The sequence below is a fragment of the Triturus cristatus genome, chromosome 5_2 (assembly GCF_964204655.1).
Source record: "Triturus cristatus chromosome 5_2, aTriCri1.1, whole genome shotgun sequence".
NCBI lineage: Eukaryota > Metazoa > Chordata > Amphibia > Caudata > Salamandridae > Triturus > Triturus cristatus.
The window spans coordinates 621,049,043-621,070,204 of record NC_140588.1 but is presented as its reverse complement, the minus strand read 5'-3'; the positions used below and the strand labels follow the sequence as shown (position 1 = coordinate 621,070,204).

The following is a 21,162-nucleotide window of genomic DNA, read 5'->3' as shown; positions in this document are numbered from 1 at the left end:
GGAGTGTGTCATGCCTGCAACAGCAGGAAGGACAAAGCTATTTAAGAAAATAATGTTCAGAGGCTGTAATTAAAGTCTACCGAGTAACAACGCATGTAACAGGGCGTGTCTTCATGGAAGGTTACAAGAAGTGAAAAGGTGGTATTAAGGAAGGGTTAGTAAACCTACTGACCAATGAAAAGCCACCATTTACAAAGGACAGGGACAGGAGCAATTAAAAAGATGGGTGATAAGTGGGCAGAGCTTCATGATCTATCCTGAATATAGCATGTCTCGAAGAGACAGCACAGGCGCAGCCTAGGAGAGACATAAACAAGCATTTACAATGCAATGGTCTCGGCATTGGTAAAGTTAGAGCTATTGGCATTGCTCATGACATTATTTTTGTTTATGTTTTTAAAACATTTAAAGAAACGGCATTGTCGTGAGCAATGCCAATAGCTCTAACTTTAACAATGCCGAGACCGTTGCATTGTAAATGCTTGTTCCTTATGGAGTGAGCCCATTGGGGTTGAGGTAGTACTCTTTTCACTTTTATGTACCAAATTTGAATGCATTTAAGAATCCATCTCGCGATTTCTGCCTTTGAGATGGTATTACCCCTCCTTGGGTTTGATAAAGCAACAATTGTGTTTTTCGAAAGGTTTTGGTTCCTTCCACATAGCACATATGGGCCCTTTTATATCAAGTGTGTGTGGTGCCCTTTTTGAATGGTCTTTGGCTCGAAGAAGAAAACCGGTAGATCTAGAGCGATTCAAGTGAAAAGGTGAGATTACTTTTGGCAGAAACTTTGGGTAGATTTTGTCTTGGGAAACCTGGAAATAAAGTTTCTCAATAGTTAGGGCATGTATTTCATTAACTCTCCTTAAGGATGCAACTGTGAAGAGGTAAGCCACTTTCCATGTTAGAAACTGCAACTTGCATGTATGCATAGGCTCAAAAGGTGTGGGCATCAATCTTGTTAACACTGTTAAATTCCATGATGGTAGAGGAGGTGTATGTGTTGGACAGTGTACAAAAAGTGTTTCCATTTTGCTGCACAACACGCCCTTGTGGTTGGTCTCCTGGCTTCCTTTAGAATGTCCATACATTCTGGTGGTAATTGCAAGTACCCAAACTCTACAACCTCAGGATCCAGATTCCAAGGTTGAGTTGTTGTGCATTTGGGTGCCCGACTCTGCCCTTGCTGCTGAGTTAGAAGATCTAGAACGTTGGGAAGTTTTTTGTGATGTATTAGGGACAGCGCTAGTAATGTAGTGTACCCTGGCTGTTGTGCCCATGTTGGAACTATGGGGATCATTTTGAGTGATTAGTGTCTGAATTTCCTGAGTAGCTATTGAATGAGTGGGAGAAGGAGGAAAAGCGTACACATATATATCGGCACACAACACATGGACAGAGCCCATCTCTAGTGGTACTCGCATAACTGTCTGGTGACAGCTAAGCTGTCAACTAAGACCATTAAAAAAAATGGTCTTTGCTCCTTTCTTCAAACATAAAGTGCACCCCCTTGCCCCTTACATAATCTGGTGTAGACTCTTAAGATCTGCACAGATTAGTGTTTGGTGCATTTCTAGACTACGGTCCACACAAGACCTCATAGTAAGCTGAAGAGCAATATACTACACAAAATACAACAAACCGGCCTGACAGCCGGATCTTAACACACTTTTGATCGTTGCTTTTAAACTGTTTTTTGGTCAGAGTTGGTGCTTTACAAATAAACTATGTTATATGGGAATACAAGAAAGTGTATTTATTTTGGATGAAATGGTAAAACGCCATACATGAGGCAATAAAACAAAGCTACTTCCCACGGCAATCAAGATGATAGGAAAGATGTGGTAGTATATGAATATCATGATTCTGGGTGGGATAATAAAGTAAAAATCTGAGAAAGTAAAAAGAACCAATACATCAGGGAAACGTTGTGGTTGTTTTACATTAAAAACACAAAAAAGGTTGAGGGGAATGCTTGCAAATATTCTAACCACTGGCAACCACTCTGGGCATCATTTTTCGGCCATTCTGCTTCTATTGATTCAGCCCTACCTGATGCAAATTGGTACGTACTCTGCTCATCGTGGGGCTAGAACCTCCCAAATTCCCAGGTGAGGCCCACTCCAGAAACCGGTCTCTGGTTGCTAGTCTACTGTCTAGAGGGGACATTACCTGGCAGTTCAGACTGGACTGTTCTTATTGGAGCAAGACCATGACTCATTTGCATAAAGCAGGTACCTTGTAGAGAGTGGCAAAGTGAGAGGAAAACGATGGTCTGGAATATAGCACGAGTGATCACTGGAGGCTGATCAAATTCAAGCACATAAAAGTTGGATTAATGGGTTTGTATGTGCACCCAATGTGACAGCAAAGTGATTATAAAAATCATTTAACAAAAACATGTAACATGCCAGGATGAGACATTGCGAGAGGCGTACACTGAAACTTTCAATTCAGATGTCCAACTGTGTGCAATTTAGCTACAATTCCAGTAAAAGTGGCCTCAGTGAGATTATACGGCGCTCCCCTGCTGACCTGTAGTTCTTAACCCAAGATGCGTGGACACCACAGGTCCTAGATTTCATCTCTGGGAGTCTGTGAACGTTTAGACAATTATAGAATATTAACAGATTAATAAATAATAAACACATAAAGACAAATTGAAAACGTCAAGAAGCCCTCCAAATATGAAGGAAAGTGAAATTGGAGGCTAAAAATTAAGTTGTCATGTTTGCTTGGTTCGTGGGAGAACGACATAGTAAGAAGTATGGAGGATTGGTGGCCTAAATTGGAGCACGAGTATACAAAAATAAAAAGCGAGAATACATCAGGACGAGTATACAAAAATAAAAAGTGAGAATGCATCAGGAGTAAAAACAAAAAAACACAATAAAATTGTAGAAACCTAGGGCACTGGCTACAACCAACCTAATAAATACAATTTCGTTTTGTGTCATTTTTAGTGTGAATTATAGAAAGCAGTTAATAGCTTGTGTATTTGCTTGATGGATACTTGTGTAGTTTAGTGTATTTGAGGATCAATTCGTAGAAACTGCTGTGGCTGGAGCCCCGGACTTCCAATAGTGAAGTGGGGATCCACAGACAAGTTAAGAAGCACTGCTGTGAACTATGGGCGGATACTGGTGGTGAGGTGGGCAGGGTGGAGGATTAAGCTTACAACTTAAGATACAAGCATGACGAGGGTTCTCTGGGTTAGGATGGGCGACCCAGCAACCAAAACAAGCATTGGTTTTAGGATACATTTTGTACCCTCTGCATTCGTAGTTTACTTCCCGCCCACGCGCCAGTTACCTGTTGAGCTCTTACAGTGTGTGGCGGCGTCATGAAAGTCATGGAGGCGGCCTCGGGGAGCTGGAATCCAAGCCCCGGTGCCCCTCTCTGCTTCCGAGTCGGGGCGTGTCCGGGCCAATGCAAATCTGCGCTCGGTTCCCGGTTCCCCAAACCGGATGTCAGCCATAGACCATGGCCGGGTGGGTCGGCGGGAGGCTGGTGATAGGCCACGGCTTCCGCGGGTCGCTGGAGGTCCGGGGCTTAGAGGTTTTGTGCCGATGGAATCATTAAGTGGCCATGGTTGGCCCGGGTGACTCTTAGGCCGAGTGCCGGCCTGTGCCCGCCTGCATCGAGTGAGGCAGCGAGAAGCCCAGGCACCCGCTCAGCCCCGGAGCACTTTCGGTTTCCATTCCCAGCTCTGCTCTCGTTTCCTAGTCTAAGGTTGGATACAGGGCGGAGTTATACTGGCCGGCAGCGGGTGCCAACTTGAGAGTGGAGGTTGTCGCGGGGCAGTCTCGGGTTTCAGATAAGGAAGCATCCCTCAACGTAATATGGAGTTGTGAAACACACGCGGCATTTCATTGCGGGCGTAACCAGTCACGGTTTACCGGATCCGTTTCGCGTGCGGATCGGTGTATCTGCTGGGAGTGACCAACTCCCCAAGCAATTAAAACGGTAAACGGCGCCCGGCAGGACTCCAGCTTGTACCTGGCCAGTCAGTGCCAAACAGGACAGCAAAAGCACACCACCGCCTTTCTCCGAGGCAGAGCAGAAATGCCTCGGAGAAACGCAGCCTCCTTTTCGGATTCGGGGGCGTGTTTTGCTGTTGTCTCCTCCCTGAGACTTCTCGCAAAAAACACGCCCCCCGATCCGAAAAGGACGGGGCCTAATCTGAATGACTGACCTCTTCTCCAATGGCTGGCCAGCATTCAAGAGGCCAGCCAATGGAGAACAGGGGAGAAGAGGGGCGGGTTCAAGCCCCTCTTCTCCAAGTCATTAAATCTCGGAGCGAGACTGCGCAAGCGCAGCCTTCGCAGCCGAGACCTAAAAAACAGAACCTGGTGCACTTTGTTTATGTACAGCTATTGTCCCCTCTTCCTAAGAGTTTGTTACCTCATTGACATAGGTTAGGTCTGCCTTTTGTTATCATTCAACTAAAAAGCATGTGTGTTTGATGAGACTGAGACACGTGAGGAGTGTTTGTTTAGCAGAATTGGATTGGTACCCCTGCCCCCACCAGAGAAAACAACTGCTATGAAGAGTTATAACCTCAGACTTATTGACTGTGAGCTTAGAAGAGGCAGTCCCAACCCCCGCCAGTGTCAGGAGTGGAGTTGGAGGGCATCGTAGAAAGTGGCATACGCATACGTATCGTCTTGCAAACTTGTTGGCTTTAGTATCCCCTTTTGCAGAAAAAGAGGCAAATGTAGATATATTTAAACAAATAAACTGATCACTGAGCCATGGGCGTCATTTCACCAAAATACTGGGCGTAGTAGAAGTGACACCGCGTTCCCGTTGAGCCCCAATAACATCAGAGGGTTGACACCTTTTCCCACACTTAGCCTTTTAATAGCCTTCCAAATGACTCTGGTGGGCAGGTGGAAGCCATTGGAAGTAGATGGGCGTGTACAACCCTGTATACCCTCTGCCTTCATGATCCCAGAGGCAAAGGTCAGCAAGAGCAAGGCCAGGGGTAGTGCAGAGCAGGTTGGTGTCGCGCCTGAGGACCTCTGTTCGCCATCCCTGCATTTAGTCTGTTTATGCAACCACTGGGAGCATGAATGGGTGACTGAAGGCCTAGCTTTGCTTGAAGTTACATGGAAATATTTTTTTTATTTTTGAGTTTTTATATAGCTCACATTTGTTCCCATGGGATGCCAGAGAGCTTTACAAGTATTATAAACACAAAATAAAAATAACCATAAATTGAACGCGAGAACATAGTTAGAGAGGCAAAATCAAAACTTTAGATCTTCGCTGTGTAATTGTGTGCATAGGTACGAGTAGCGCTCTGTATATTTATTAATAATAATTTTAATAAAGCGATTATAATACCTTGAAGTGACAAAAGATTACGCATGGAATGGTAAATTAATAAAGACAAAATAACTAACTCTCATACATGATTACAGAGATAGGAACAGGGAGATGGTAAGAATGCGAAGTAAACAATACACAACAATGTGTTGGGAATATCAGGAAAAGGTACCACAGTGGGGTTCAGGAAAGAGGGCAGAGGGTAGTCTGGTAATTTAGTCCCGAAACTTACATGTGTTTAAGAGGTAAATGCGGCTTTATGTTACTTTTGAAGGAGGAGAGGTTTAATTTCTCTTCGGGGTGTGGACCGAGTAGGAGAGAAAAACTATAACTTTCTTTTCGAAGGACGGGTTTTCAGGTTGTTTTTGCCTCCAGAGAAATGTTTTGTTACATCAGCAGTTTGGAGTATTCACTAGAGCTGTTTTGAATGTGCCACAGGGAGAGACATTTTAAGGTAAAGGGGGCTTTGCCCCCAACCCCCCCCCTGTCTGAGCCAGCTCTGTTCTGCAGAGAGTCTTGCCTGATGACCTTGAATAATTCATGAAAAGATTGTTTTTTAATATCTTTTTCCTTTAAATTATTTTTAATGTGGATGATGTGTGAGAGTCTACTAAGGACATTTTGCAGAGAAATGTTGGGCCCGATTCACAGAACTAATTTAAGACAAAATCCTAAACTTACTACCATTTTGGTATTCACAGAAGGCACTTACTCATTTTGGTATTCACAGAAGGCACTTACTCATTTCGGTATTCACAGAAGTTAGGAGTCCTAACTTTAGGACTCCTAAATGCCTTCTGTGAATACCGAAAGTCTTAAAATTAGGATTTTTCTCAGTTTAGTAGTAGTATAGTTAGGACTCCTAACTTTAGGACTCCTAAATGCCTTCTGTGAATACCGAAAGTCTTAAAATTAGGATTTTTCTCAATTTAGTAGTCCTAAGTCTAAACTTAGGACTACTAAATTGAGAAAAATCCTAATTTTAAGACTTTCGGTATTCACAAAAGGCATTTAGGAGTCCTAGAGTTAGGAGTCCTAACTATACTACTACTAAACTGAGAAAAATCCTAATTTTAAGGCTTTCGGTATTCACAGAAGGCATTTAGGAGTCCTAAAGTTAGGAGTCCTAAACTTAGGACTACTAAATTGAGAAAAATCCTAATTTTAAGACTTTCGATATTCACAAAAGGCATTTAGGAGTCCTAAAGTTAGGAGTCCTAACTATACTACTACTAAACTGAGAAAAATCCTAATTTTAAGACTTTCGGTATTCACAGAAGGCATTTAGGAGTCCTAAAGTTAGGACTCCTAACTTCTGTGAATACCGAAATGAGTAAGTGCCTTCTGTGAATACCAAAATGAGTAAGTGCCTTCTGTGAATACCAAAATGGTAGTAAGTTTAGGATTTTGTCTTAAGTTAGTTCTGTGAATCGGGCCCGTTGTGTTTATGTTTCATGCAACATCCATAAAAATAAATTATTTTAGATCAGAAAAGGACTTCTCCTATGAGAAATGGGAGGATGTCACAAAGATTATTTGCAGTCATATTAGTGAGCTGCTGCTGCTGTGTTACAATATTGAAACACAGCTCACTATCCCTGAATGTTAGATGTAAACACATTTAGAATTTGGACGAGTGTGCCTGGGCACTGTCAGTGACCTGCCAAAGAGGGCATGAAAGAACTGAAACTGGATCATAAATTCAAACCTGCTCTGAACAGGGACCCCCCAAAATAGGTTTGGCCCAGTGCCCTCAAAATCCTTAAGATATCCCTGGCCACAGTTGTTTATTAATAGATATTTGGATGTTTTAAGTGCTGGAGAAATGTCATAACATTTCTTTCTGTGAGCCGTGAGTCCAGTCACAGCATGAAAGACGGCTTTTAGTGGAGCTTCTGTACTAAATTCAGGAAACAAGAGTCTGTACAGCTGTTTGACGTCAGCCCTAGGGAAAAGGCTTAATCGTACTGATTGTTCTCAATAGGAAGAAAGCATTTTTGGCAGAGGTTTTACATGTTGATCCAGCTGTAACATTTGATCAAGGCTCTTGCCTGTACATTTGTGCCTCTTATGATTTTGGGCATGTGCCAGTAAACCAGAGAAAGTTCACTGTTTTGTAATGAGAAGATGTGTGGAATAAGGAGAAATTATGAACAACTTGTTATCTGCAGATTTCATCCATGTTTAGCTGTTTTGGGTTTGTAGTGACGGAGAGGAGCTAATTTGGAGTCAATTTTAAGATATAGATGGGTATCTTCTGAATACTGATGATAGGTGATGCTGAAGTCTTCATCGGGTCTTGGAAGTGCTCTTGCTACAATTTGGAAAGAATGGGTGCTAACATTGAATTATGAGGGATTCCAAAGAATACCAAACTTAAGTTTCTTATCCATAGAACCCATTCAAGATTCATGGGTGGCATAGAGAATATCATGGCCAACTGGGTCGAATGAGTTGTCCAAATCAAGGAGAACCAGAGACTATGATTTATCCTTCTCTAAGATTTGTAGTCCATCATTGACTGTCTTTGGCATTGTAGTTTCTGGTCTGTGGCCTTCTCTGAAATCTGACAGATCTTGGTTAGTAGAGGCCAGATTATCAAATTGTGATGCAGCACAGGAAGTCACCTTGCTGTGCTGTGTGACAGGGAAAGGGCAGGAATGTCCCGTATTTATTACTATACGGCACATTCCTGCCTCTTCCCCGCCCTAATGCACAATGTGCTGCCTTGCGCCAAGGCAGGTACCCTTCCACCATGGCGCAAGGGTGCCTGCGTGGCAAGCAGGATTGTTTTGTGCAGGAAGGGACACTTTTCTGTTCTGAACAAAACAATCCCTGAGGCATTTTCCTCTTTCTGTGTGTGCTGCGGGATGCAACACACATAGAAAGAAGGAGTAACGAGGAGAAATAAAGATATTTCTCCTCATTGCACCTTACTTGGGAAGGTGTAGTATTTTGGCGCATTCCTAGGTCTACCAGTAATGGTAAATCTAGGAATGCGTCAAAATCCATTGGTTTTGCGTGGGAACACCCATGCACCACCCATGAAAGCCTCCCTGGGGCAGAATAATGCATCACAGCGATTTGCGCTGCATTGCATTGTTTTGCTCTGGATTTATCAAGCCACTCATGGCCAAGCAAGGAGTCCTTGCATGGCTTTCTATATACCATCTTAGGGGTTGCTTCGCTTTTGCACCACGTTGCGAGGTGCAAAAGCGACACAACCCTTTGATAAATAAGGCCCTAGGTGTTTCTCAATGATAGTGCTATGGTTACTCAGAAAAAACATCTTTCCAAGAGTGACCCACTGAAGAAGAGATCAGCAATGGGGTGATAATATTTGTGAAGATTATAGAAAGCTTTGTGGTGGTTAACAATAGAGTTGATGATTCCCCATCTGGGTTTGATAGGCAAGGTTTCCTATGTAAGAGTGGCATTGAAAATACTGAGCCAGTTGGGCATGAGGTGCTGGCTCAGATATTTTAGCATGTAGAGGGTAAGGATGTTGACATGGTAATAGTAAGTAATTTTTGATGCTGCAAGCTTTTCAAAGATTTTTCGATTTAATGGGGTTGAGATGGACCAGATACGTTCAACTAATTTTAGAGTATCTGTAGTCACAGTGTAAGGTTTGTTATTGAAGGAGACATTTCTGACTTTGAGGATCTTGTTGGTGAGGAAAGGTACAAGGTCTATACAAATGCTCTAATGTAAGAGGAGCATTAACGTGATAGGGGAAAATGTGTTCTTTATGAGATCAAACAATATTCCCCTCCTCTCAAAATTTCCTGTTTACATATTGACTGCCAGAACGGCCAGATAGCCTTCAAAATAGTGATAGATTAGGGTAAACTACTTCAAATGAACTAGTCGGCCAGTCATTGTGCTGTGTAGAGGGTCATTACTTATCTTAGTTTAATTCAAACTTCACGAACAAAACAGACCACAAAGTTAGTCCCAGTGGATACACCAGCTAATGGTGAATAGAGTTTGAACTACTCATGGATCATGCAGTATGTGTTTGTGGCACACTGACGGAGAAATCCACACCATGTTGCTGCACACTGGTTTTTGTATTGCTTGATAACATTCAAATAGTGCACATGAGTAGTAGCGGGTTAACAGCAACATCACGACTCTGCCTTACCCATTTTCTGTCGCCTTTTTTAGGTCGAGCTTCGATCGACCTGTTATATCTCTTCTGTGGGGTTTGGCAAACTGACCGATTGCCATTGGTTACTATCTGTGGCATTCAGAAACGCTGCCTTCTTATTGGTGCATTTCTATAAAAGTCCCTCCTTTGTGTGTTTAGCTGTCTTTCCGGCGATTTCACTCAGAGAACTTTTTGGTTGGCCATCACACAGTACAGTGTGTGATGGCCTCTCTTCCCTCCTCCCATCTGGCTAACAAGGTTGGTGCTCAACGTGATCTGGGCACTAAATTCAATTATGTTTGTTTTTGCCTGCTCCGCATCTCTTTTGCATTGCTTGTGTCTCAAGTGCATGCACACATCCAATTTATATAGGACCTTGGGTGGGGCAGAGCAGGGCGTGTGACTCCCCTTAAGGCCCAGTGGTCATCGTGACTCGTGAGTCATGGGCTCGCAGCTGCATGAGGTAAGTGCCCATACCCCATGTGCATGGCCTGGAGTATGTGTTTATGTGCCCCGTTACCGTTGCCTTTGCAGCCTGATGCTGGGTTATGCAAAGGGAACTGTGAATGAGGCTATAACTAAATATGGTGCCGGAGCACCCTCGCATGTGTGTTCTTCTAACAAATAGTTTGTAAAATAACGCCATGGATGTACGGTTGTAACCAGGCTGCAGCTGGCAGTTTTCTTCCGTAGTTTTCGACAGTTATCACCCCGTAGAGCAGAAATATGAGATACCTTGTGCCCATCTGCACTCCCTCCAGCCCAGCCCACCCCGCCCCAAAGACCTGTATTGTAGGCTTTCTGCGTGTCGGCCCGACTGACAGAAGCGGCTGTGGACGCGGCTCCTGCCGGCAGGGCGCAGTTCTTACGGACTGGTTTGTGGGGCTGACCTCCTGACGCACCATTCCCCCGACTTTGCCTTCTCCTGCAGCTCGGTACCTGCAGACGGCCAGGGCCCCGAACTGCCGCCTCCCCCCCCCTCCTCCCCCCCACCACCATCACCTAGTGAGTGATAACAACTGTATTTAGAGTCCATGCTGTAACATGCAAATATTCTTGAAACTGGCTTGTTTTCCTGTGGCGCTTGCGGTGATACGGGATGCCTTGGCACTGTAAACTGCAGGTGCAGTAATGCCCCGGTTACTTACCGGTAATCTTCATTACTCCGAGACCTTGTCTTCCTCGCCACAGTAATCACTAATGAGCCTTCGGCTCCCACAGAAACTCCAAGTATAAATTTAACATTATAGTCTCCCTCTCCCTCCAATATGTCCCCTGACCAAACAGCCAATCCCATAAAGGGACACAGAAAGCACCTAAACGACCTGAGAAACCAAGCCGTAGACATGAAGCCAAAAAAAGGGCCGAGAGGGAAAGGGAAACTATACTGTGGCGAGGAAGACAGGGACTCGGAGTAATGAAGATTACCGGTAAATAACCGGGGCATTACCTCCTCATCCGTCTTCCTCGCCACAGTAATCACTAATGAGCCGATACCAAAGCATATCAGCTTCATGTAAGAACAGAGTCCACCAGGAAAGTCAGCAGTGTAGCAAAACTTTATTACAACAAAATTGAAAGAGACACAGAGAAACTCCAACCTATGGACCCCGGAACCCAGCACAGAAGAGGCAAAGGCAACCGAAGCACCACCACCAATCTGAAGACGGTAGTGCGACATGAAGGTATGAGGGGAAGACCAAGTGGCAGCACGGCAAATATCCTCCATGGACACCCCCTTGAAAGCGGCCCAGGAGACAGCAACCGAACGAGTGGAACGCCCCTGAACAGGAAGGGAAGGAACCAAGGAAGAAGAACCGTAAGCCAAAAGAATAAGTCCTTAATCCAACGACTGAGAGTGGAGAGGGAAGGACGCAAACCCCTATGTGACAAACCAAAATTCACAAACAAATTGTCCACCTTGCAAAAAGAAGAAGTCCGATCCAGGAAAATCAACAAGGCGCGCCGAACATCCAGAAGATGCAGCAACGACTCATCCTCAGAAGAGGGATCAGGACAAAGAACCGAAGAATCACCTCAGTAGATCGGTGAAAAAATGAATTCACTTTCGGAACAAAAGTGGGGTGAGGACGCAACACAACACGATCTTCCAGAACACAGAAAAAAGGAGCAGACGTCAGGAAGGCACCCAACTCCCCAATCCTCCTGGCCGAAGCAATAGCCACGTGAAATATGACTTTAAGAGTCAAGAACTTCAGGTCAACCGACTCCAAAGGCTCAAAAGGAGCCAACTGCAGCGCACGTAGAACCAGGGGAAGATACCAAGGAGGAGAAGACAGAACAGGACGGGGACGCTAAAAGGCCAGAGACTTCAACAGCCTGGACACCAACGGCGACACAGAAACCAAAGGAAGAGAATGAAACGCCTGAATGGCAGCCCACTGTGCACGAAGAGTAGAGATGGCCAACCCCAAATCAAAACCCTCATGCAAAAAATCAAGAACGCGGGCAGGATCCAAATCAGACAGAGAAAGATCGCGCCGAACGCACCATGCAGCAAAGTTGTCCCAGTGCTTGGCATAGGAACGAAAAGTAGACGGACGCCGGGATCGCTGAATAACATCAGCAACTACCGCCGAACACCCACCCCGAATCAGGGAGTCCCTCTCAAGAGCCAGGCCCGCAGACCCAAGGATCGGAACACTGGAAGAGGAAGTGGAGGCCCCATCAGAGGAAAGGGATCGAAGGGCAACAGCCACCCCGAGCCCACCGCCAACTCCAACAAGAGGGGAAACCATGGGCGGCGACGCCAACCCGGCACAGCCCAGAAGAACAAGGGCCCCCTCCCTCTTGATCTTCTGCAACACCACGGGGATCAGGGGAACAGGAGGGAACACACACATCAGGCCTCGCGGCCATAGGAAGGACAGAGCATCTATCCTCCATGCCTCCGGACATGGCATAATCGTGCAAAAGCAACGGATCTTCACATTGAATCGGGAAGCAAACAGGTCCACAATCGGAGACCCAAACCTCCATCGCAAAACCCTGAACATCCGGTGCGTCAGGGACAAGGAACCCATGGACGCAAAGACCCTGCTCAGGCAGTCCGCAACCATGTTCTCCTGACCCGGAAGGTAAACCGCCGACAGCGACTTCAGGTGCAACTCCCCCCTAGAACAAATCTTGTAACTGAGGGAACTGAGCGAAGGAACCCGGCAGCCCCCCTGACGATTGAGATACGCCATGACCACCTGATTGTCCGCCCGGACCTGAACATGACGACCCAAGAGAAGGTCCGAAAAGTCCAACAGACCCAGCTGGACAGCCTTCAGCTCTCTGTAATTTAACCTCACAATCGGATCCCAAAGACCCTGAGCCGAAGAGTCCCCCAGAGTAGCACCCCATCCCAAAAGGCTGGCATCTGTAGTGAGGACCCGAGAAGGAATCACTAGAAAAGGACAACCCCGGGAGAGATGAACCACGTCCAACCACCATTCCAGGGCCACCCGAACCCCCACCGACACAGGAATCAGACGATCGAGATCCTGAGAACAGGGGTCCCAATGCAGCAAAATGTGGGAAACCACGGGATACATGTGAAGGCGAGCCCAAAGAACCACAGATAGGGAAGCGGACATGTGACCCTGAACCCTCAACCAAAGTCTCGCAGGCTGGTAAGGACGTGACAGCAGGGAGCAAACAGCACACAGAACGGATTCCATCCGAGCAGGTGGTAGGAACACTGATCCCAACAGAGTCTTGAAACGAGCTCCTATGAAAGTCAGATCCTGCGTAGGAACCAGGGATGACTTCCCCACATTCACCAGGAAGCCGTGATGTTCCAGGACTTGGCAATCCCTCTGGACATGGACCACCGCCTTAGAAAGAGAAGAAGCAGAAATCAACAAATCGTCCAGGTAGGGAAACACCTGAATGCCCTCCCCATGTAAACGACCAACGACAGGAGCCATAACCTTCGTAAACACCCTGGGAGCAGAGCAAAGACCAAAAGGCAATACCTGAAATTGGAAGTGCCGACCCAGGACACAGAACCGCAGAAAACACCTGAGGCTTGAGCCGGGTGATAGCAGGCGCGTTCAGCAAGGCTCTGGTATTCATTTTAAAACCTATTTGAACCTTTTATATTGTACAGCGAATTTTGCACAGAGAAACGTTTGTTTGCTATTTTGCACAGAGAAACACTTACTTGCTAATTTGCACCGCAACCTTTACTTTACCTGGTTAATGCGAGGGCTGGCCGCCATCTTTGTGGTACTGGGGTCGGCGCTCTAGGCTTCCACGGTACTCTCCTTCTAAAGTCCGATGCCAGCGCGCTCAGAAAACACCTGAGGCTTGAGCCGGGTGATAGCAGGCACGTTCAGCAAGGCTCTGGTATTCATTTTAAAACCTATTTTAACCTTTTATATTGTACAGCAAATTTTGCACAGAGAAACGTTTGTTTGCTATTTTGCACAGAGAAACGCTTACTTGCTAATTTGCACCGCAACCTTTACTTTACCTGGTTAATGCGAGGGCTGGCCGCCATCTTTGTGGTACTGGGGTCAGCGCTCTAGGCTTCCACGGTACTCTCCTTCTAAAGTCCGATGCCAGCGCGAGCGCGCTCAGAAAACACCTGAGGCTTGAGCCGGGTGATAGCAGGCGCGTTCAGCAAGGCTCTGGTATTCATTTTAAAACCTATTTTAACCTTTTATATTGTACAGCGAATTTTGCACAGAGAAACGTTTGTTTGCTATTTTGCACAGAGAAACGCTTACTTGCTAATTTGCACCGCAACCTTTACTTTACCTGGTTAATGCGAGGGCTGGCCACCATCTTTGTGGTACTGGGGTCGGCACTCTAGGCTTCCACGGTACTCTCCTTCTAAAGTCCGATGCCAGCGCGAGCACGCTCAGAAAACACCTGAAGCTTGAGCCGGGTGATAGCAGGCGCGTTCAGCAAGGCTCTGGTATTCATTTTAAAACCTATTTTAACCTTTTATATTGTACAGCGAAATTTGCACAGACAAACGTTTGTTTGCTATTTTGCACAGAGAAACGCTTACTTGCTAATTTGCACCGCAACCTTTACTTTACCTGGTTAATGCGAGTGCTGGCCGCCATCTTTGTGGTACTGGGGTCAGCGCTCTAGGCTTCCACGGTACTCTCCTTCTAAAGTCCGATGCCAGCGCGAGCGCGCAGCGGATGCGCGCAGAGGGCGCGCCGCTGGCGCGCCAAAGGCGCGCCCAAGGCAAGCCCGTCTGCGCCCGTCCGCGCCTGGCCCGCGCCCCGCGCCAGTACCCCTGGCCGGCTCATCATGGAGCTCTCAGGGCATAGGACCTATTCAAGTGAGATGTTGCATAGGCTAAACACTACTAATTCCACTTGTAACCATAAATGTATCTTTCCAGATATTATAACTGGTCCCAGTCTGACCACTTGTACCAACTGTGAAATTAGGATCCAGCTTTTAGGATATAAGATAGCCAACAACAAAAAAAACACTACTAGGGTAGGCACAAAGAAAAACACCAAATGTCTATTACTCAATGCTAGGTCCCTAGTAAAACATAGCATTGAATTGGCCCACCTCATAGAAAACGAAGGGATAAAAATTGCTTTTATAACGGAGGCTTGGACAGATGAAGCCTCCGGCCCTGACATCGTGAAAGCCACTTCCCCTGGCTATAACTGTCATACCCAGAATAGAATTAATAAAAAAGGTGGCGGATTAGCTATAATGTACCATGGATCCATTAAAGCCACTTTTAACAACTCCACCAATGCCGACTGTGAAGCACTGGACTTTTGCTTTTGCCTCTCTCATCAATATACCTTCAGAGGCACTTTACTTTACAGACCACCTGGTCCTAAAGCAGGGTTCCTAACAAAAGCTAGTACCTGGGTTGAAAACGAACTAGGATCGAGCTTTTACTCGATCCTAGGTGATTTCAACTTCCACTTAGAAGAGGAAGAGGATCCAGACACTATTAAACTCGCCGAACTATTTAAGGCAATTGATTTAACTCAACGAGTTGTTGGTCCCACGCACAAAGCGGGGCACACCTTAGATGGTATTTTTACCAACAACACGGAAGTCTCCGTGAAGGAAACATTACCCATTACTTGGTCAGATCACAAGGCTATTATTTTCCTGATTTTACCTTCAATTCAAAACTTAACCGATGCCACGACTAATTACACGGAGTTCCGCTCTTGGAAAAAAATGTATGCCGATGTCCTTAACATGATGCTGAAAAAATCACTCCCTAATATTTCTGAGGATTTGGAGGCCGCAGCTATTGACTACTCTAGGTGGTTGGACTCAGCATGTACGCAATTGGTCCCCAGGATAACTCGACGCAATTTTAGAATTCATCCATCTGCCCCATGCTACTCTCAAGACCTGAGAGAAATGAAACGTGAATGTAAACGTTTGGAAAGACAATGGCGCATTAAATATAATGCGCAGGACAAAAAATGATATAAGATTTCTTTAGCCCAGTATAAACAATATCTCTTTAAAACCAAACAAGATTTTTTCGCCGCCAAAATTAAAAAAGCAGGAAACTCTTCTAAGGAACTGTTCAAAACAGTCAAATCACTAGCAGAACCTACCACTCCACAGCTTGAATCCAGCCAAGAACTGTGCGACAAAATAGCAAATTTCTTCTTTGAAAAAGTGGATAACATTTTTTCATCTTTCACCCAGCCCTCCACTTTTGGGGCACCTATCTCACATGACTCGGCTAATGACCTTGGGACGCTAAAGACTTTCTTACCTACCTCCCCCATGGAGGTTCTTAAACTTTTAGACTCGACCAGATCAGGTTCCCCGATGGACCCCTGCCCCCTTTCAGTACTTAGACTAGCATCTGAACCAGTCACGGAAACTCTCTCCTCTATTTTTAATTCTATATTTGTCAAGGGTTACTTCCCGATGTCTTGGAAAATAGCCTCCATTATACCGCTATTAAAAAAAACCCAGCTTGATCCCCTTGACCCAAATAACTTTAGGCCCATATCAAGGTTGCCTCTCCCTGCTAAACTTATTGAGAAAATCATGAACACTCAATTAAGCAGATTCCTGGATGAGGCTCATGGACTAGACCCTACACAGTATGGTTTTAGATCAGGACACAGCACCGAATCGGCGCTGGTTAAATCCACAGAAGAAATCAGAATGACTTTAGATCAGGGTGGCAAGGCGGTTTTGATCATGTTGGATCTGTCTGCAGCCTTTGACACGGTCCATCATGGTTTATTGATGGACCGGCTCCGAGAAATTGGAGTCAAAGATAAGGCCTGGAGCCTTATTAAGTCTTTCTTAGCAGACAGAACCCAGGCGGTTTCTCTGGGAGATTTTACTGCTAAAGCTTTTTCCCTGCCTTGTGGTGTGCCACAGGGATCCTCTATAAGTCCTACCCTCTTTAACGTATACGTCAAACATTTGGCATCCTTGGTAGAATCTTTTGGCTTCAACCTCACATCATACGCTGATGATACCCAGATCGTGGTATCCTTATTTCCTGTGGCACTCACCAACATTGCGGATGATTTTAAAAAATGTATGTCAGCAGTGGACAACTGGATGACCCTCAACTGCCTCAAGCTAAATTCCAATAAAACTGAGGTAGTTCTGTTTGGAAATGATCCCAGTTTCTGGACACCCACATGGTGGCCAGACTCAATGGGTTCATTACCCACGCCCAGTAGGAAAGTCAAGAACTTGGGCTTTATCATAGACGACAGACTGTTGTTCAAGGATCAGGTCAATTCAGTTATCTCCTCCACATATTTCATTCTTAGATCATGTAGGAAGATACTGCCACTGCTGCCCAAAGAATTACATCGAAATGTTATCTCGGCCCTTGCCTTATCCAGACTTGACTATTGTAATAGTCTTTACATTACCATGCAAGAAGGACTACTTAAAAAGCTGCAGCTACTTCAAAATGCGGCGGCAAGACTTATATCAGGTATCCCTAAATATGCCTCGATCTCTGCCGAAATAAAAAAACTTCATTGGCTCCCAATAAACAAACGCATCCGGTTCAAAGCCTTATGTATTACTCACAGAGCTCTTCATAAGAATGGACCGTTTCATCTCACCAAGCTCCTACGATGGTATTCGCCGGGAAGAACTCTGCGGTCTTCTCAGGCTAATTTAGCTGTAGTCCCCAAAATAAACAAAGCCAATTGGGGAGGACGCAGCTTTCTGGTAAAGGCCGCTACTGCTTGGAATGCATTACCGTCATACTTGAGACATATACCCAATCATTTAGAATTCAGGAAGGCGCTTAAGACCAGCCTCTTTACCTCCTAACACCTGTCACACCGTCTTTTACTTAGGACCGTTTTCTGTTCGACAGCGCCAGGACACCTACGGGTATTAGCCGCGCTATATAAAACAGAATAACATAACATAACATAACAAAGCGCTGACTGGCGGGGTGCACAGGAACATGGAGGTAGGCGTCCTGCAGATCGATTGACGCCAGAAAGTCTCCCCGAGAAATCAGAGGGAGGATCAACTTCAGAGACACCATCTTGAAAGTCTGAGGAGGAACAAACCCATTCAGCCACTTTAGGTCCAGGACAGGCCGCAGATCCCCCGTGCACTTGGACACAAGGAACAGGATGGAGTACACCCCCAACCCCCTCTGAGCCTCCGTAACCGGGACCACAGCACCTTTTGCCAGAAGAGAATCTATACCGGCCAAAAGCGCCGCCTTCTTGAGAGCCAACCTGGGGCAAGGAGTGGATCTGAAATAGTCTGGAGGAACCTGGCTGAACCCAAGGTGAAAACCCTCGGAAACCACCCGAAGGACCCACTGATCTGCCACAGTCACCTTCCAGGACGCCAGGAAGAATCGAAGCCGACCCCCAACCGGACCCTTCCCCAGGGACACAGAGTCATGATTTGGAGGGAGCAGAAGCGGAGGACTGAATATTGGAGAACAGGGACTTATCAGTGGAAGGGGCATCCTGGCCACGCCCCCTACCACGAAAGGGCTGGTGAACACGGCCCCTACAAGAAGGCCCAAAGGCACGGGTAGCACCAAAAGAACGGAAACGACCAGCCCGATCCAGAGCCAGCAGTTTCCTATCCTCCGCCGTCTTCTTCACCATATCCTCAAAAGGAGGACCAAAAAGCTTGACACCAGTACACAGAATCTTCATAAGTAAAGATTTCTGGGCAGCATCAGCCTTCCAAGAGCGCAGCCACAACTGGCGCCAAGCCGCCACAGAAGAACCAGCAGCAGAAGCCGCCACACCCAAGGCATCAAAAGAGACGTCCGAAAGGAGACAAACCTGTTGTTCCATCATGGCCAATGTAGAGGAGACATCCTCGCCCTGGTCCAACAGTTCAGCCAAGGACTGAAAATCCTTCAGTAAGGACTGAATGGTATAAGAGGAATAAGTGGCAGCCCGGATGGAAAAATTTGCAGCAGAAAAGGTGCGATTCACCGCCCCATCCACCTTCCGATCCACAGGATCCGCCGGGGACGAATCCTCAGAGACCACAGACCCCTGAGAGAACATAGCCGCCATCAACGAATCAACCTTCACCGAGGAAGGATACTTGGAAGAAAAATCCTGTAAAGGGTAATTTTTCGCCAAGTAACGAGGAAAAGCCCCTTTATCCACATCCTTCCACTCAGTCTCCAACACCTTCACCACAGAAGAATGCAGCGGAAGATTATCAGGATCTGGACGCTGATACTGCGCAAAAAAATCATCTTCCCTCGGAGCAACCGAATCTGGAAACAGCAAGTTGGCGCGAATGTGCCCCAGCACGTCTTTAAGATCAGTACCCTGGACAAAGCGACCTTGAACTTCCACCTCCTCCTCAGCGTCAGAACCAACTTGGGATGCCGGATCCGACCTGAGCTTTTTAGAAGGAGGCGCAGACAACTTGCCACGCAAGGCAGTAGCCACAGCGGAATCAATCATCTGTTGGAGTACAGATAACGAAGGCAAAGCATCCTGAGACCCAGAAGCGACAGCCCTCAGGCCAGGATCGACAGAATCCTCAGCAACCTCCATCATACACCAAACGCAAAGCAGCAAAGGAAGAACTATCCAGCAGCAACCACAACGAGAAACAGCCCTTAAATGGCCAGCAGGTGCAAAGCAGAACCAGGACACGCCCCCAGTATGCAATTAAAAAGAGAGCCGGAAGCCCGCGCCCTTCAACGTACCAAAATCACCTTTGAAGACCGTCCTGGATGCAGACATAGCACCCAGACAATCGCCGAGTCAGTGCCACAATACAGGGCTAAACGTGAGTAAAAGCGCATAGCGATGGAAGCGCGAAGAACACATTGCCGACCGCAGAAGTCCGCTGAAACAGGACGCGCGGTCGGCAGAAACACAAAAACCCGCCTCAGAAGTCCGCTAAGGCAGGACAAAGAGGCGTAGCCGTTAAGACGATGCGGGACACCATACGACCCGACCGCCGCCACGCCGGCTTCGCAAAAAGCCGAAACCGGAGAGGCACGCTGGAAAGAGGGACATAAGAAGACAAATACAAGTAAATACATGCCCCCCTCAACCAAACGAACACGGGGCCCCCGAGTCCGCTAAAGCAGGACCGCCGCCCCACACTCACCTGACTAGCAGGAATCACAGCACTCGGAGCAGTGCAGAAACAAAAAAACAGGTCGTTTAGGTGCTTTCTGTGTCCCTTTATGGGATTGGCTGTGTGGTCAGGGGCCATATTGGAGGAAGAGGGAGACTAGAATGTTAAATTTATACTTGGGGTTTCTGTGGGAGCCGAAGGCTCATTAGTGATTACTGTGGCGAGGAAGACGGACAAGGAGGTAATGGTCCATTTTCAATACCAGAAATTTAATCAGCGATTCTGGGTTAAAAAGGTGGGTAATTTATACTCATGTTCTCTGTGTGCTGAAACGCTGAGTGCCCTACCATGACTTGGAAATGTGCTCTGCAGGTTTCACCAGTATTTTCTTTATCTCAATTTGTTTCAGGCCAAAGTGCAGAGTGAGTGTGGAAGTGACAGAATAGGAGGGGGTTCCAATTTCTGTAGTGGGCTACAGCACCCAACAGAGACGGCGACGAATCGTAGCACTTGAGGGTTTGGTCTCTACAGCAGGTGCATCAACCCGCTTAGCTATGTTCGGTTCCACTGGATCTTGGTTCACCCAGAGGCAGCCACGTGAACATTAAGTGGTCTCTAGGTTAGACGTTTAAAAAATGGAATCCATGGTAGCTTGATATAAAATCACATCTAGAGGATAACGTGAAAGTTTGTTCTGCTGTTCCCTACTCCGAAAAGCACAAGGTATGGGTTCAACTTTCCTCCCGTGACAGGGCATGGGAGCTTAATATGATATGGGATATCAATAGGTAGGGAGGCTTATGCCAGGTTTGGACCACAAAGAAATCCGTTGTTATACAGGTTTTACAGGCACGGGCCACTCTCTCTTAGCTTATGCTCATCTTGCAGTCTCCCACAGCAGAGCTATCCATCACTCCCCACAGCAGAACTATCCATCACTTAAGTCTTACACATATCATACAGGCTTTGGCTTCTGTCAGCACAGCTATTCTTTGCAGGCTCAGACAGCAGAACTGTATCTCAGATGACATACATTCACCAAGGTCACCCAAAGAGCACTCCATCACTTTACATGGCTCACAAGCTCAGGCCCCTGACAGCAGAACCATCTCATGGGATTCTTGTGCCATACA

General features: G+C 46.4%; 2 protein-coding genes across 6 annotated transcripts in view; one reads left to right on the top strand and one right to left on the bottom strand.

Moving 5' to 3' along the window:
* Positions 1 to 21,162, bottom strand: part of LOC146829091 (uncharacterized) — a 351,679-nt gene that overhangs the window by 56,222 nt on the left and 274,295 nt on the right. The window lies entirely within an intron of this gene.
* ARL13A (ARF like GTPase 13A) overlaps positions 1 to 21,162 on the top strand; it is a 304,644-nt gene that overhangs the window by 40,596 nt on the left and 242,886 nt on the right. The window lies entirely within an intron of this gene.